A 12738-nucleotide genomic window follows, 5' to 3' on the forward strand; every position below is an offset into this window, starting at 1 on the left:
GCCTCCGATCTCTCGGGGAAGGGAGGGAGGAGAGGGAGAGGGGGAATCCTGCGGTGGAGGGGACTTTGAGGTGCCCCCCCGCCACCCACAGCATGCAGGAGCGATCAGACCCCCCCCCCCAGCACATCATCCCCCTAGTGGGGAAAAAAGGGGGGCGATCTGGTCACTCTGCCTGTCATTTTAATCTGTGCTGGGGGCTGTAGAGCCCACCCAGCACAGATCTGAAAAGCAGCGCTGGTCCTTAAGGGGGGGTAAAGGCTAGGTCCTAAAGTGGTTAAACCAGTTCCAGGGTGTTGAGACCAAGGACATCACGCCCCAAGCATAGGAAACTGTGTTATTCCTTAGACTAGTTCCAGGGTGTCGAGACCACGGACCTCACACCCCAGACTAGGATTGTGCTTTATATCTGTTACAACCCTTCCGGCTGTCACTCATCCCTTGAGTGTTCAGTCTGGCTGTACTACCCGTGACACTAGTCTACCAAGTGTCAGTTAGCTGCATGGACCTCCTGCTCTCCAGAGAGTCCTTCCTGCAGTACAGCCAGGGGCTTCTATTCCTTAGGAGTCCCTTGACTGCAGTACAGTCTGATTACCAGATTACCAGGGACTCTGGCTGCCAGAAGATCTCTATCCCCTCTGTTAAGGAGATAGTCCCTGCACAGCCCAGGGCCACCTGCTCCTCAGGTGGTCTCTGGCCTGAGCTGCCTGTGTCTCCCGCCTCTCGGGAGATAGCCTACAGTTACTCCTAACACTTACATTTCATTAGGTGTCCAGAGGTTAGTCATACTTGTATTATTGATGATTCTGCAGATCATCAATAATCAGATTCTCTCTGTGTGCTGACACCAATCGTTACAGTAACAAATAAGAAGTAAAAAAAATGCGCTAAAATAAATTGGCCTAAAGAACTTGCAAGCCTCTAAATAAATGTTCTGCTAAAGGGTTATTTATTTATTATTTTGTATTTGGTTAAAAGGAAATAAATATGGCAGCTTCCATATCCCTCTAGTTGTCATTTAAGTTTAAAGCCCTTTAAGTCCTTTAAGCCCTTTAACCTTTTCGGGACCGGCCGCCTACCCCCCCTTAAGGACCAGGCATTTTGCGCGGGAGGGGGGTGCGCACGTTTGGGGGGGTCAGGCGGCCGGATCCCGTGTGTGGCTGGCTAGATTGGCGTCCCCCGATGGTGGCCTGTGCCTCCCCCTTCTGCCAGCAGCCTTCACTCACTTTCCAGGCTCCAACGATGAGCCGCACGGGACCCTCTTCTCCGGCCGGCATCTCCGTTCTGTCTGACGATCAGTTCCGGGTCGCGGCTTGATGACGTCATCAAGCCGGGACCCGGCGCTGACGTCAGACGGAGCGGAGATGCCGGCCGGAGCGGAGGGGGGTGCTGATCGGCGTGGGAACGGCAGGGAGGTAAGTGGATCCTCTTCTTTTCCCCCCTGCCGCCGCAGCTGTCAAACTGATCACTACGATCGGACGGCGATCGTAGTGATCACGTGATCAGCAGCCATACGCGATGGCTGCTGATCACTCAGGGGATATGTCGGCTGTCATATGACAGCTTAATCTCCCCCTCCGGGGTGCGCACGATCGCGTCGGGAGCGGAAATTGCGGGCCGGCGTAGATTCTACGCCGCATCAGGCTAGAACAGCCACAAGTGCGGCGTAGAATCTAATGCACGTGGTCCCGAAAAGGTTAAACAAGTTTATGATGAGGTTGCAACACACAGAAAAGTAAAGGGGTCTGAATACTTTTTGAATGCACTGTACACACTCATATCTCAGCCAAGTGATGATCCTTGGCTTGTGAAATCACTATCTTGGCTATCTTGTGCACCAGTGTACTGATTGCATGGCTGCACTGAAAGGTATTTTAAATTATTTTGCAGTTACACAAACTCTTGCATTTTAGTAACACGTATATATAATTTAACCTCTTGAGGACTGCAGTGCTAAACCCCCCTAGTGACCAGGCCATTTTAAGCAAAATGTGCCACTGCAGCTTTAAGGCTAAGCTGCAGATCTGCACAACACAGCACACAAGTGATTTCCCCCCCCTTTTCTCCCCACCAACAGAGCTCTCTGTTGGTGGGGTCTGATCGCCCCCAGATTGTTTTTTTTTTTGTTTACAAATATTTTTGTTTCTTTTTTTATTAAAAAAAGCGTGTTCTTTTAAATATATTCCCTCCCTCCCTCCCTCCTTCCCCACAGCCAGCCAATTGTGGCGATCGGCTGTCATAGGCTTCTGCCTATGAGAGCCGATCGCTCTCCAGTGTCCCAGGGGGACAGCCGTGTCACATGGCTGTCCCCAGTACAGCGCTGCTGCCGATCGCAGCGCTGTACGGGTAAATAGACGGCGATCACGCCGTCTATCAGTCTCCCGAGCGGCAATAGCCGCTCGGAGACTGAAGAGGGGGCGGAGCTCCGCCCTCCGAGAATGAGATGCGCGCGCAGCGTGCGCGCGATCTCATTCAAAACAGAGCCCCAGGACTTTACGCCAATTGGCGTTAGGCGGTCCTGGGGCTGCCGCCGCGGCCACGCCTACCGGCGTGACGCGGTCGGCAAGAGGTTAAATATATGAATTGTGCTGATGATTCAACAATAGTCTTAACGCGGAATATAACCCAGTATTTTATCTTTGCTCTAAATCATTATTTACAGCAAATTATATGCAACCAGCATTTTTTACTAGACCAGCATTCGAAGGGTTACACACAGAGCTTGAAAGTTCAGTGCAGTGAAATGTGGACGCATCTGAACTTTAGATAATGTTATCTTGTGTTTACTTAAATGTATCAAGTGAGGAATGTGACACATTCTCTGAATGTGGAGAAGCAGCTCCACACAGACAGAGAGTCAAAGCATGTCTGTCTTCAATACAGCAATGAATAAAACCAGTTATGAATAAAATGCAAAGTCAGCTCGCAAAGCAAAAAACTGTACTTTTAGAAACCTATAACTTCTAAATGAATAATAATACTTATGCACAAATGCAAATATGATAACCGTATGACATATAAAAAGTAGGAAAACAAGCTGAATTGTTCAAAAAAAGTTTAGTACCTGTGCCTATTTTGACTCCACGGAGGACGCCATCCGCGCCCTCCGTTTACTTCCGCCAGGTCCCCGCATTGTTATCGCCCCCTGTCAGCTCCCGACCCCACCCCCCGGGTCGGGCTTTCCTTCCACCAGTAACATGGCTGCCGGAGCTTGCCGCGATGCGCAATCCGCATAGACGCAAGTGTGTCTGCGCAGCTCTAGTGCTCCTCCCGCCCCGTCCTCACTACAGGCTTTCTCCTTGCGTGGATGGGGGGAAGCCCTAGAGCTGCGCAGCCGCATTCGCATCTATGCAGACTGCGTGGCCGCGGCAAGCTCCGGCGGCCATGTTACTGGTGGAAAGAAAGCCCGACCCGGGCGGTGGGGTCGGCAGCCGACGGGGGAGTCGATAACCGTGCGGGGACCCGGTGGGAATAAACGGAGGGCGCGGATGGCGTCTTCCGTGGAGTCAAAATAGGCACAGGTACAAAACTTTTTTTGAACAATTCAGCTCGTTAGTCCTTTAAGTAATAAGAAATAGAGGGCATTTAGAGGGACAGATAAGAAAATTAAAATAAAGATCTGTCACAATAGTTAAATGCAGATGTGAAATTTCCATAACAATTAAGTAAGTGTAAAATGTCAAAAATAACATGATGGTTATCTGGAAAAACAAAGAGGCCAGCGTTATTTCCTGCCTGTACATGTAATGGCTGCAATCTAGATGTTAGGACATTGCATATGGCTGGGTTCCTGATGGACTGTGATTCATATTTATCATGTTTTCTTATGCACCAGATTACAAAGCATATTAAAATCAACCTGACATGTCAGATGAAGTCATATATTACCACGTTATTTGTGCCCTATAATTAAATATTCCTCATTACTCCTGGCAGCTGTCTTGATCTAAAGCACTTGTAAATATTTATTGAAGGCAAATTGGGCTGTGGAATGTGCATTAGCATGTGGTATCCTGTAATGTCACACCAGATGGTGGCGAATAACACTCCAAAACACTGCAGCTTGAAGTTAAAGGTAGAGATAAGTAAACTGGTTTGCCCAATCCAGATTCATGGTGAGCGATCAACTACCCACAAGAGAACCAATCTGATTCATTATGTGAATTGGTAAAGGCACCCATTGGATTTATTACTGATCTACAATGGAGATTGGGCTCTGTGTCCGGTCAGCTGGATATGTAAAGGTGGGCACCAACAATCCAATTCGGCAAACGATGGTTTACAAACAATTATTCCTATGAACGATCGGAAATAATCATTTGAGACCAGTAACGGATGAAAATTTCCTAACCAATCTGATCAGAGTAATGAAATCAATTAAATTTTTGTATCGATCCTGTCAATCTGATTGGATTGGTTAGGAGATTTTTGTCCCTTAAGGTGGCCATACACTGGTCGATGTGCCATTAGATCGACCAGCTGACAGATCCCTATCTGATCGAATCTGATCAGAAAGGGATCGTATGGCTGCCTTTACTGCAAACAGATTGTGAATCGATTTCAGCCTGAAACCGATTCACCATCTGCTGAGCTGCTCCTGCCGCCTGTCCCCCCCCCCCCCCCCCCCGTATACATTACCTGATGCTGGCTCCGGGTCCTCTTCTCCGCATTGCACGGCTCTGTTCCGGCTCCATCCCGGCGCTTCCTGTGTTACTCCGTGACCAGGAAGTTCAAATAGAGCGCCCTCTATTTGAACTTCCTGGTCACTGCAGTGACACAGGAAGCGCCGGGATGGATGGAGCCGGAACAGAGCCGTGCAGCGCGGAGAAGACGCCCGGGAGCCAGCATCAGGTAATGTATACTTGATCGGATCGGCCGCCGCTAGCGACGCGCACTTTACCCGCGGGCGATCAAGGGTAATTTCCCGCACGGCACGATCGACGGACCGATCCGATTTCGGGAGGAAATCGGATCGGCGGCTGCGTTTACCGCGAACGATTGGCAGCAGATTCGATCCCAGGATCGAATCTGCTGTCGAAACGGCCGCGAATCGAGCCAGTGTATGGCCTGCTTTAGTGGTTCCAAACATTTATTTCCGATTGTTCGTACCAAGAATCATTCGGAAAATAGTTGTTTCAATCAGTTGTATCATTAGTGGCCATCTTAGCTCTCATATAGCGCCCAATAATTTTATTCTTAAATTTATTTATTTATTTTTTATTGAACAATGTAACAGCATATAATCAGAACATTTCAATGAGTGCAAAAAAAAATATTATCCCAGCACAAACTGGCTGTTCAGGTTTGAAAAGGTAGTAAGAGGGTATATAAATATTCTAGCATGCCCCTGGAGTTATCCCTCTGGTCGAATCCAGCGCTTCCTCACTTGCTGTCCTTATAGGATCCATTTTTGGGGGGAAAATTAGAGCAGTAAGTGTTATCTCTCATGTGGTTACTGCTGATGGTGCTCTATTGTCAGTATTTGAAATTATGTGTAGATCTCAAGTGCCCAGATTGGCTGTACTCAGAGCTTTTCAATTTAGACATGCTCTCAGAGCTCAATTTGGAGCATGCCCTGTTCCTATAGCTGATTACCCATTGATTAGTGTCCTCAGTCAGAACTCAGGGTGCCCAAGGTCTGATTTCTTACCTTTATACCCACCTTTTGAATGGGAAAACAGAGCATCAGGCAGTGTCTGGAGTGGCCAAATGGGAAATTGGTGGTGTTTCTGTACAGCAAGATGAATGGGAAGATTTTTTATATGTCTGTTAAATTATCCTCCACAGCTGCCTTGTACAGCTTTAGATTATACATTAGGCATATTGGTCACCAGCCTCTATGTTTGCCAAACAGCTCAGAGAGGACGATAGATGACCCAAGTGTGAAAATATGGGTGAAGATTTTGTTCATCTTATTTAGAAGTGTCCTTTGAGAACTTCTGGCATAAGATTTTATGGGTATTATCTAATGTAGGGGGCAGTCCTCTTTCTTTAGATCCGAAGCTTTGTCTTTTTGGCCTAATGGATGAAGTAGATGGTCAACACCACGATCAAATTTTTCTTTGCGAATCATTATTCCTGGCCAGGAAAACCATTATTCACAAATGGTTCTCTCCGGACCGGCCTTGGGTGTCACTTTGGAAAACCATGATTCTAGAGGTTATCCAATTTGAGAAAATGTTATAATCTCACCGTAAATGTCATTTGAAATTTGGGAAAGTCTGGCAGAGATGGCTGGACTCCCAGAATACAATCTAGGTCTGTATTGATGGTTCCAGAGACACTACCTCTATAGTATTCTAGTATATTGAATTGCCCACTATGTTATGTTAATTTTGTTTTATTATAATGACACTTGAGCCGTTTGCTAAAGTTATTTTTATGTACTGTTATTCTCTACTAATTTTATTGTATGCTCTTGATATAAGTGGCCACTGATGTCAATGTCTGTATGAACCACTTTTCTGACGCACATTTTTTTTTATGTACAGTACTGTTATTACTCTTGTACTGCATTTAAGTGCCTTTCTATATGATCCTATTGCTCTTTGATGTACTGTACGTCAATATTATTCATTATGGTTGTTCCTGCACGGCTTGTGTTGAGAGATATTCATGTTGTTATCTGCCTGATGCATGGCTATGGGCCACTGTTGTAAATTCTTATGCTTTCTTTTCAATAAAACGAATAAAAAAAAAAAAATGATTGCCCCAAACCATGTATTGTAGACTACGAACTAAACTACTACATAACTACTAGCACTTCCTTTTTACAACATGTATGGTACATTGTACATTTGAAAAGCTTTAAATATTGTGGCATAATGTTTCGTATATAATCAAGAATTTAACACGCTTGGGGTGTCTCCACCAGTGATGCCCAAGCTATGATGTCTCAGCATTCTGCCCCAGAGCATTCTGGGACATCAGGTGTTGATTCTGTTCACTTAACAACAAACATCCCATAGTGATGCGCCTTGCTAAAGCTGTCACCATCTGATCTGTGATATATATTTAAGAATGTATATTAGGGTGAAGAAAAAATTTACAGTGGGCAAACATTGACTAAATAAATTATAATGCTGTAATGTAAAAAAAAGCAATTTAATTTATTAAGTGATATTCACTAAAGATCCTTTTAATGTGCATTACCTTGTGCATTGTTTATTGTACTTGATACATGGTTAGTTGACACCTGATAGAAAAGGTCATTCTTAACAGCTAGGGCTTGATTCACAAAACGGTGCTAACTGTTAGCACAACTGTCAGCATGGCTTTTCGCGCGTTTTAGCACGTTTTGCGTGAAAAAACAAATTTATTGCACGAACGCGACTGTTAATGCACGTTAAGGTGCAAGGTAAAAAATTCACGTTAAGGTGCAAACGTGAACTTTTGCGCTCAATAACCGTTATCACGCGAAATTTCGCACGAAGCACTTTTCACAGCGTGCTAACAGTTAGCACCGTTTTGTGAATCAAGCTCCTAGAATCCAAGGGAAGAGCCAATAAAGATGATGCATGAAAACTGGTAACAACAAGCACAAGTGCATTCAGTGATTAGCGTGTAGATACAAGGATAGCACATATTGAACACTTTTTTTTTAATGTATGAAACAAACCTTTAAGCCTTGTTTACTAGCTGTTCCAGTAGCCATATGAGCTAATTCCTTCCTAGACTGCACCATATTCACTTTGATCTAGAACAGAGGGTTTTCTGACATGCTTACAATAGCCAGCACTTGCTACTCCCATAAATTACTGCTAGCCACCAATTAAAGAAAAGAGCTTTATTCAGATACATAAAAATAAAATATAATCAGTCATAAATAGAATAACATTAAAGATAAAACATCCAGATGGGTAAATCATCACAAGAAAATACAGCATGGTCAAAAAAAAAAAAGCATCAAAATTTGCAATATACGGAATATCTAGTATTATATGACACTACCAATGCGTCTCAAGGAATCAGTAAATTAAATATAAGGAAACAGATCTATAAAGGTTAGCTTTCAGTGTACCACAGAGGGTATAGAAAAAACATCTAGGCCTGCATATCACGGTAGATAACCAATCTAACCCAAATAAGGTTAAACTTATCTAGACTGTCCAAGGTAGCATAAAACAGCCTGTCAGAGAGTCTAATGTCATGAAGCCTATCACGTACCATTGAGATGGGAAGATCAGGAGTCCTCCATCTAAAAGCTATAATCCAAATAGCAGTTAGAGGAAGATATTTATAAAGCTTTTGGAATAGCCATGAAATCCCAGGATTATGGAAAATAAGTGTTTGAGATTTAGTGAGCATAACAGGGGGAAAAAAAGAGAGGCCAAAGCCTGCCATTCCCACCAAAAGGACTGGGCAATCCCAAAGTATATGGTACCTCTGGTATAATGTCCCTACACTACCACAATTACAAATGCACAATGGAGAGAAAATGGAAATATACGATGGATTATGGTAGGGGTATAATACCATCTTAAAGGGATCAAAGTAGCTCTCTTTTTCTGCAGTTTGTCCTGGTTTCTAATAGCTATAGGAGCTGTCCCCCCCCCCCTGCCTTTTTTATCCAGGGGAAGGTAAGAATGTAATCTAGTCAGACTCTTTAAATTGTTTGACGTTTCCCCCAATCCCACCCCTGCTGATGAAAGCTTTTGTTTGCTCATTGCTACTGCTTACAGCAATCTTTAACTGGCTGCTATTTCTGGGGATGGCAGGACACAGAAATAGAGCAATGAAAGCATCCAACAGACAATTAAATGTAAAAAGAAGAGGTAGATTGTTTTTAGTAATGAGCCACATTAATATGCATTTTAGTGTAATATTGAGATGCCCTGGGTGCTAAAAATGGTGCTCGGATCACTTTAACATAAGCTTGATAGACATATTCTTAAGAATATTAGAGGAAGATAGCAACGCTACATTGGATCACATTTTACGCCACATATTTAGATCACATGATTCGCCCAATTTGGATTCCCAGGCTATCATATAGGAAGTTTTGGTGTCAACTCCAAGATCATTGAGTAATTGATAAATAGAGGAGATAGCACCTTGAATACACTCTTGTTTTTAATACACATTTTTAAAACAACTGAGAGGGGTACAGTTATCTAACAATTAAGAATGTTTGTTTATAAAAAAAATGAAACAAAATGTATCCAGGTATATGAGAAACATGGTCAGATGAACCTCAAAAATGAAAACGGACAAGACTGACAGCCAGGCTCTCACTCCCCACACAAATATTTTAGTTGTGATGAACATAACCTCCCAAAAGAGATACATTCACTGAACTATAGTACAACACACAAACGTCTGGAGGCTTCCAGGTGTAATTACACAGTTAAAACCAAAAAGGTCTCTCTCAAGAGCCTTAAAGCTTTTGTCTAGCATGCCAAGATAATGTGTTATGTGGGTACAACTTGCTCCATCCGGTCATTTGGGGCCAGATCGGTGACTGAAATGGAAAGAGACTTTTTAATAATAAGATGGAAAAAGAGAAGTTGAGTTTTAAAAACCTGGGACTTCTTCCAGGCCCCCGTAGTCTTTTAGGACCGGCTGTGTCCTCCAGGTCCCCTCCTTTGTGCCACTGTCTCCCTGCAAAGATCATCAACTAGTTTAGTCTCGAACTACTGTACATGCTTGGTCCTGGCTGCAATCTCCCTCGATTGCGCTCCCATCGCTGGGAGCATTCTGTGCATGCAATTCTGTAAAGACTTGAAACTGTGGATGCGCTGAACATTTGCATCCACAGACTATATCTCCTGGCCATAATATTGAAAAGAGAGAGACTGGCACTAGATGTGGAGAACAGGATACTGGGTTCCCCGGATAATGTACTCCATGCTTCAACGTGCAACTCAGAGACAACCAATGCAGTAATAAATAGAGAGAAAGAGGGGGCACTGTTGTTGCAAAAAGGGGTACCTTTAATCCACGGTTCAGTGACACATCAGGGTGTACAGTGGGGGTGAGGGAAGGCCTGACAGCTGTTTTGCTTAAAACAAAAGCTTCTTCAGAGGCCAATCAAAGGATTTGATTGACCTCAGAAGTAGCTTTTGTTTTAAGCTGTCAGGCCTTCCCTCACCCCCACTGTACACCCTGATGTGTCACTGCACCGTGGATTAAAGGTACCACTTTTTGCAACAACAGTGCTTCCTCTTCCTCTCTGTTGATTACTATATCTCCTGGCATGCATTACGGTAATCGTGAGTGCACGTCTTTGCCGGGAAGTTGAAAATGCACCAGCTATGCTCTTTCTCCAGGTAAGATGGTGGATCCCATAGGGACGGGGGGGCAGAGGAGCAGCACCCTGTAGGTAAATGAGCATCTTGCTCACCCCAACCCTCACCCCTCCTCTTTAACAGCACACTTTATTACGTACATCCTTTATGGGGAGGATCATTTAAAAAATGTTCAATTCCAGGTGCTCAGTTACCTTTAAAGCGGTATCGTCACCATAAAATCAAATTTCAACAGCAACTGGTCTGAGTGTATTAAGTGATAAAGATGCTAATCCTGCATTCAAAACTTTCAAAACGTTTTCTGCTGTTATGATTTGGAGTTATCATATACCTTAGGAGCACTGGCTCTTTAGTAGTCGGTGCCAAAGAATTGCATGCTGGGGGTTCTTTTTATCCAAAATATATTCCTCCTCTTCCCTTTATTTCCCTGTCTGCTGCTTATCTGAAACCTGATCCCCTGCTCACTTGTGTTTACAAGCAGGGCTGAGGTGACTCAGTGATTGGAGGAGATAAGAAAAAAAGTAAAGGGCAGAAATGACATCACGAGTTAGCCTTTACTGTGGGCAAAAGACATGGCCCCAACCAGGAACAGAATTCTCGTCATTTACTATATAACATTCACTGAAATCAAAACGTGGACAGTACAATACATGTACATTAATATACCTATTGTTTGTGCTGCACACAATATTCATTTCAATAAATTATGACACCTGGAGTCTGGGTGAATTTCATTCATGATTATTGCATAGATAAAAATCAATTTGTCACACAATACAAAAAATCAACCCCTTTCCTCAAGCTATTGCACCAATCCCTTTTATATGTGGATTCCCCAGCAAGCATTAACATTTGTGGCTCATGGATTAGCACTGTCCCTCAGCTGTAGCGTTCATTATGGGCCCTCTATGATTGATCAATCATGCACTTAATATTCATACTGCAGTATGCAAAATTCTTATGTCTTTTGTTTTTTAAGCATGCTTTTACTCACGCTGCCCGGGACTTAGCTTTCATTGTAATGCTGCCGGTTTCCACCACCGCTAGTGAAATGTTCTTGGCTCCTGGCCCACCGCAAACTAGTTCACCCCATTGGTGATATCACCCTTTCTGCGTTGCCGCTCCTTGCCGCACTCAGGGATGTGCCAGTTAAGTTCAGTGCCTCTTGTCTGGGGCGTCCCCGCTCTGCCCGAGGTTTGTATGGCTCTCTCCCCCTGTGCGTAACGTGTCTCGGCGTGCCTCGGAGAGTATCTTTTCCGGGGTGGATGACGTCTCTGCTTGGTTACGGTGGCCTAGCCGGAGTAAAAAGGTCTATTACTATATAACATTCACTGAAATCAAAACGTGGACAGTACAATACATGTGTTATGTAAGTAGATCAAGTATTTATCTACTTATATATGTGTTTTTTTTCCCCTGGAATAGTATGGCTGATCCCACCGCTTTAAGGCTGGGCTATGGCCATTTTCTTTTTTGCAGATAAAAGCAAAACAAGGTATCTAAAATAACATTCTCATAAATCCTTTTAATGAATAAATCTGAACTAGATTGTCTTTTATCAGCAACAGTGGAATGTCACTTTAAACTTTCCATTTCTCTTTCTTGCACAGCTGTGAAGTCACTCCACACTTTAAATGACCAGATATCCCATTTTATTGTGGCCAAACCATCCACTTTGGAGGACAATGAAGACATATTCCACCCATCAGAAAAGGAATCTTTGAAGAAGTCTATGATCATCATGAGACAACTCCTTCTGGATGCCCAGGTTAGAAGTCACATTTTATTTAAACCAACTTGTTGCAGTCTAAATGAACAGAACTGTCAATTACAGATAGAAGTAGGTACCATAATTTGAGGTGGAAACACAAACTAACATCATGCCTTGTCCACAACTGTGGATTATAGAGGTCTCTATAATCTATTTGATCAGATACTTCTCCATCATGCCTTTACCTGACCTTTGTGTGTATAACAATATTTAAAGCACTCAGGGTATTTTGAGGCAGCAGATTACCAAGAAACTATATTTGTTGGCACCTTATAGCATCCATTTTTATTGTTGGAGTTGTATTAAGTTATTAAAATCATCACAAGTTTGCTTAAAGCCCAACTCCAAACACAAAGGTCTTCCTAATGCTGGAAATACACGGGTAGATTATGCGCCGGAATCGAGCCAGCGGCTCGATACTGGCACGTCCCCGCTTGTCCCTGCGGCCGCCCGGATCGATTCCCACTCGTCCCCGTGGGCTCTTCCTTATCAGCCCTTTATTTTTCCTTTTGTCCTGCCCACCGGTATCGAGCGCGGCATCGATCCGGCGGGCAATCGGACCTGTCAGAAATGATCAATCGAGCCATCAGCGGGTCAATTGATAACAAGTATCGACCCGTGTATGCTCAGCATTACCATCTGTAGACACTCAGAGAAAGAGCTTTTCTTATCAGTTTATAAGCACCTTGGGCGCTAGTCTACTTGAGGTGACCCAGCAGGAAA

The 12738-nt window shown here is 43.9% G+C and overlaps 1 long non-coding RNA gene across 1 annotated transcript in view; it reads left to right on the top strand.

Moving 5' to 3' along the window:
* Positions 1–12738, top strand: part of LOC137522680 (uncharacterized) — a 264182-nt gene that overhangs the window by 48834 nt on the left and 202610 nt on the right. Inside the window, exon 2 of the long non-coding RNA XR_011022401.1 lies at positions 11855–12012. This is a non-coding gene — a long non-coding RNA (uncharacterized lncRNA). The remainder of the gene's footprint in view (positions 1–11854; positions 12013–12738) is intronic.

This window comes from Hyperolius riggenbachi, chromosome 6, assembly GCF_040937935.1.
Source record: "Hyperolius riggenbachi isolate aHypRig1 chromosome 6, aHypRig1.pri, whole genome shotgun sequence".
In the NCBI taxonomy this organism is placed as follows: domain Eukaryota; kingdom Metazoa; phylum Chordata; class Amphibia; order Anura; family Hyperoliidae; genus Hyperolius; species Hyperolius riggenbachi.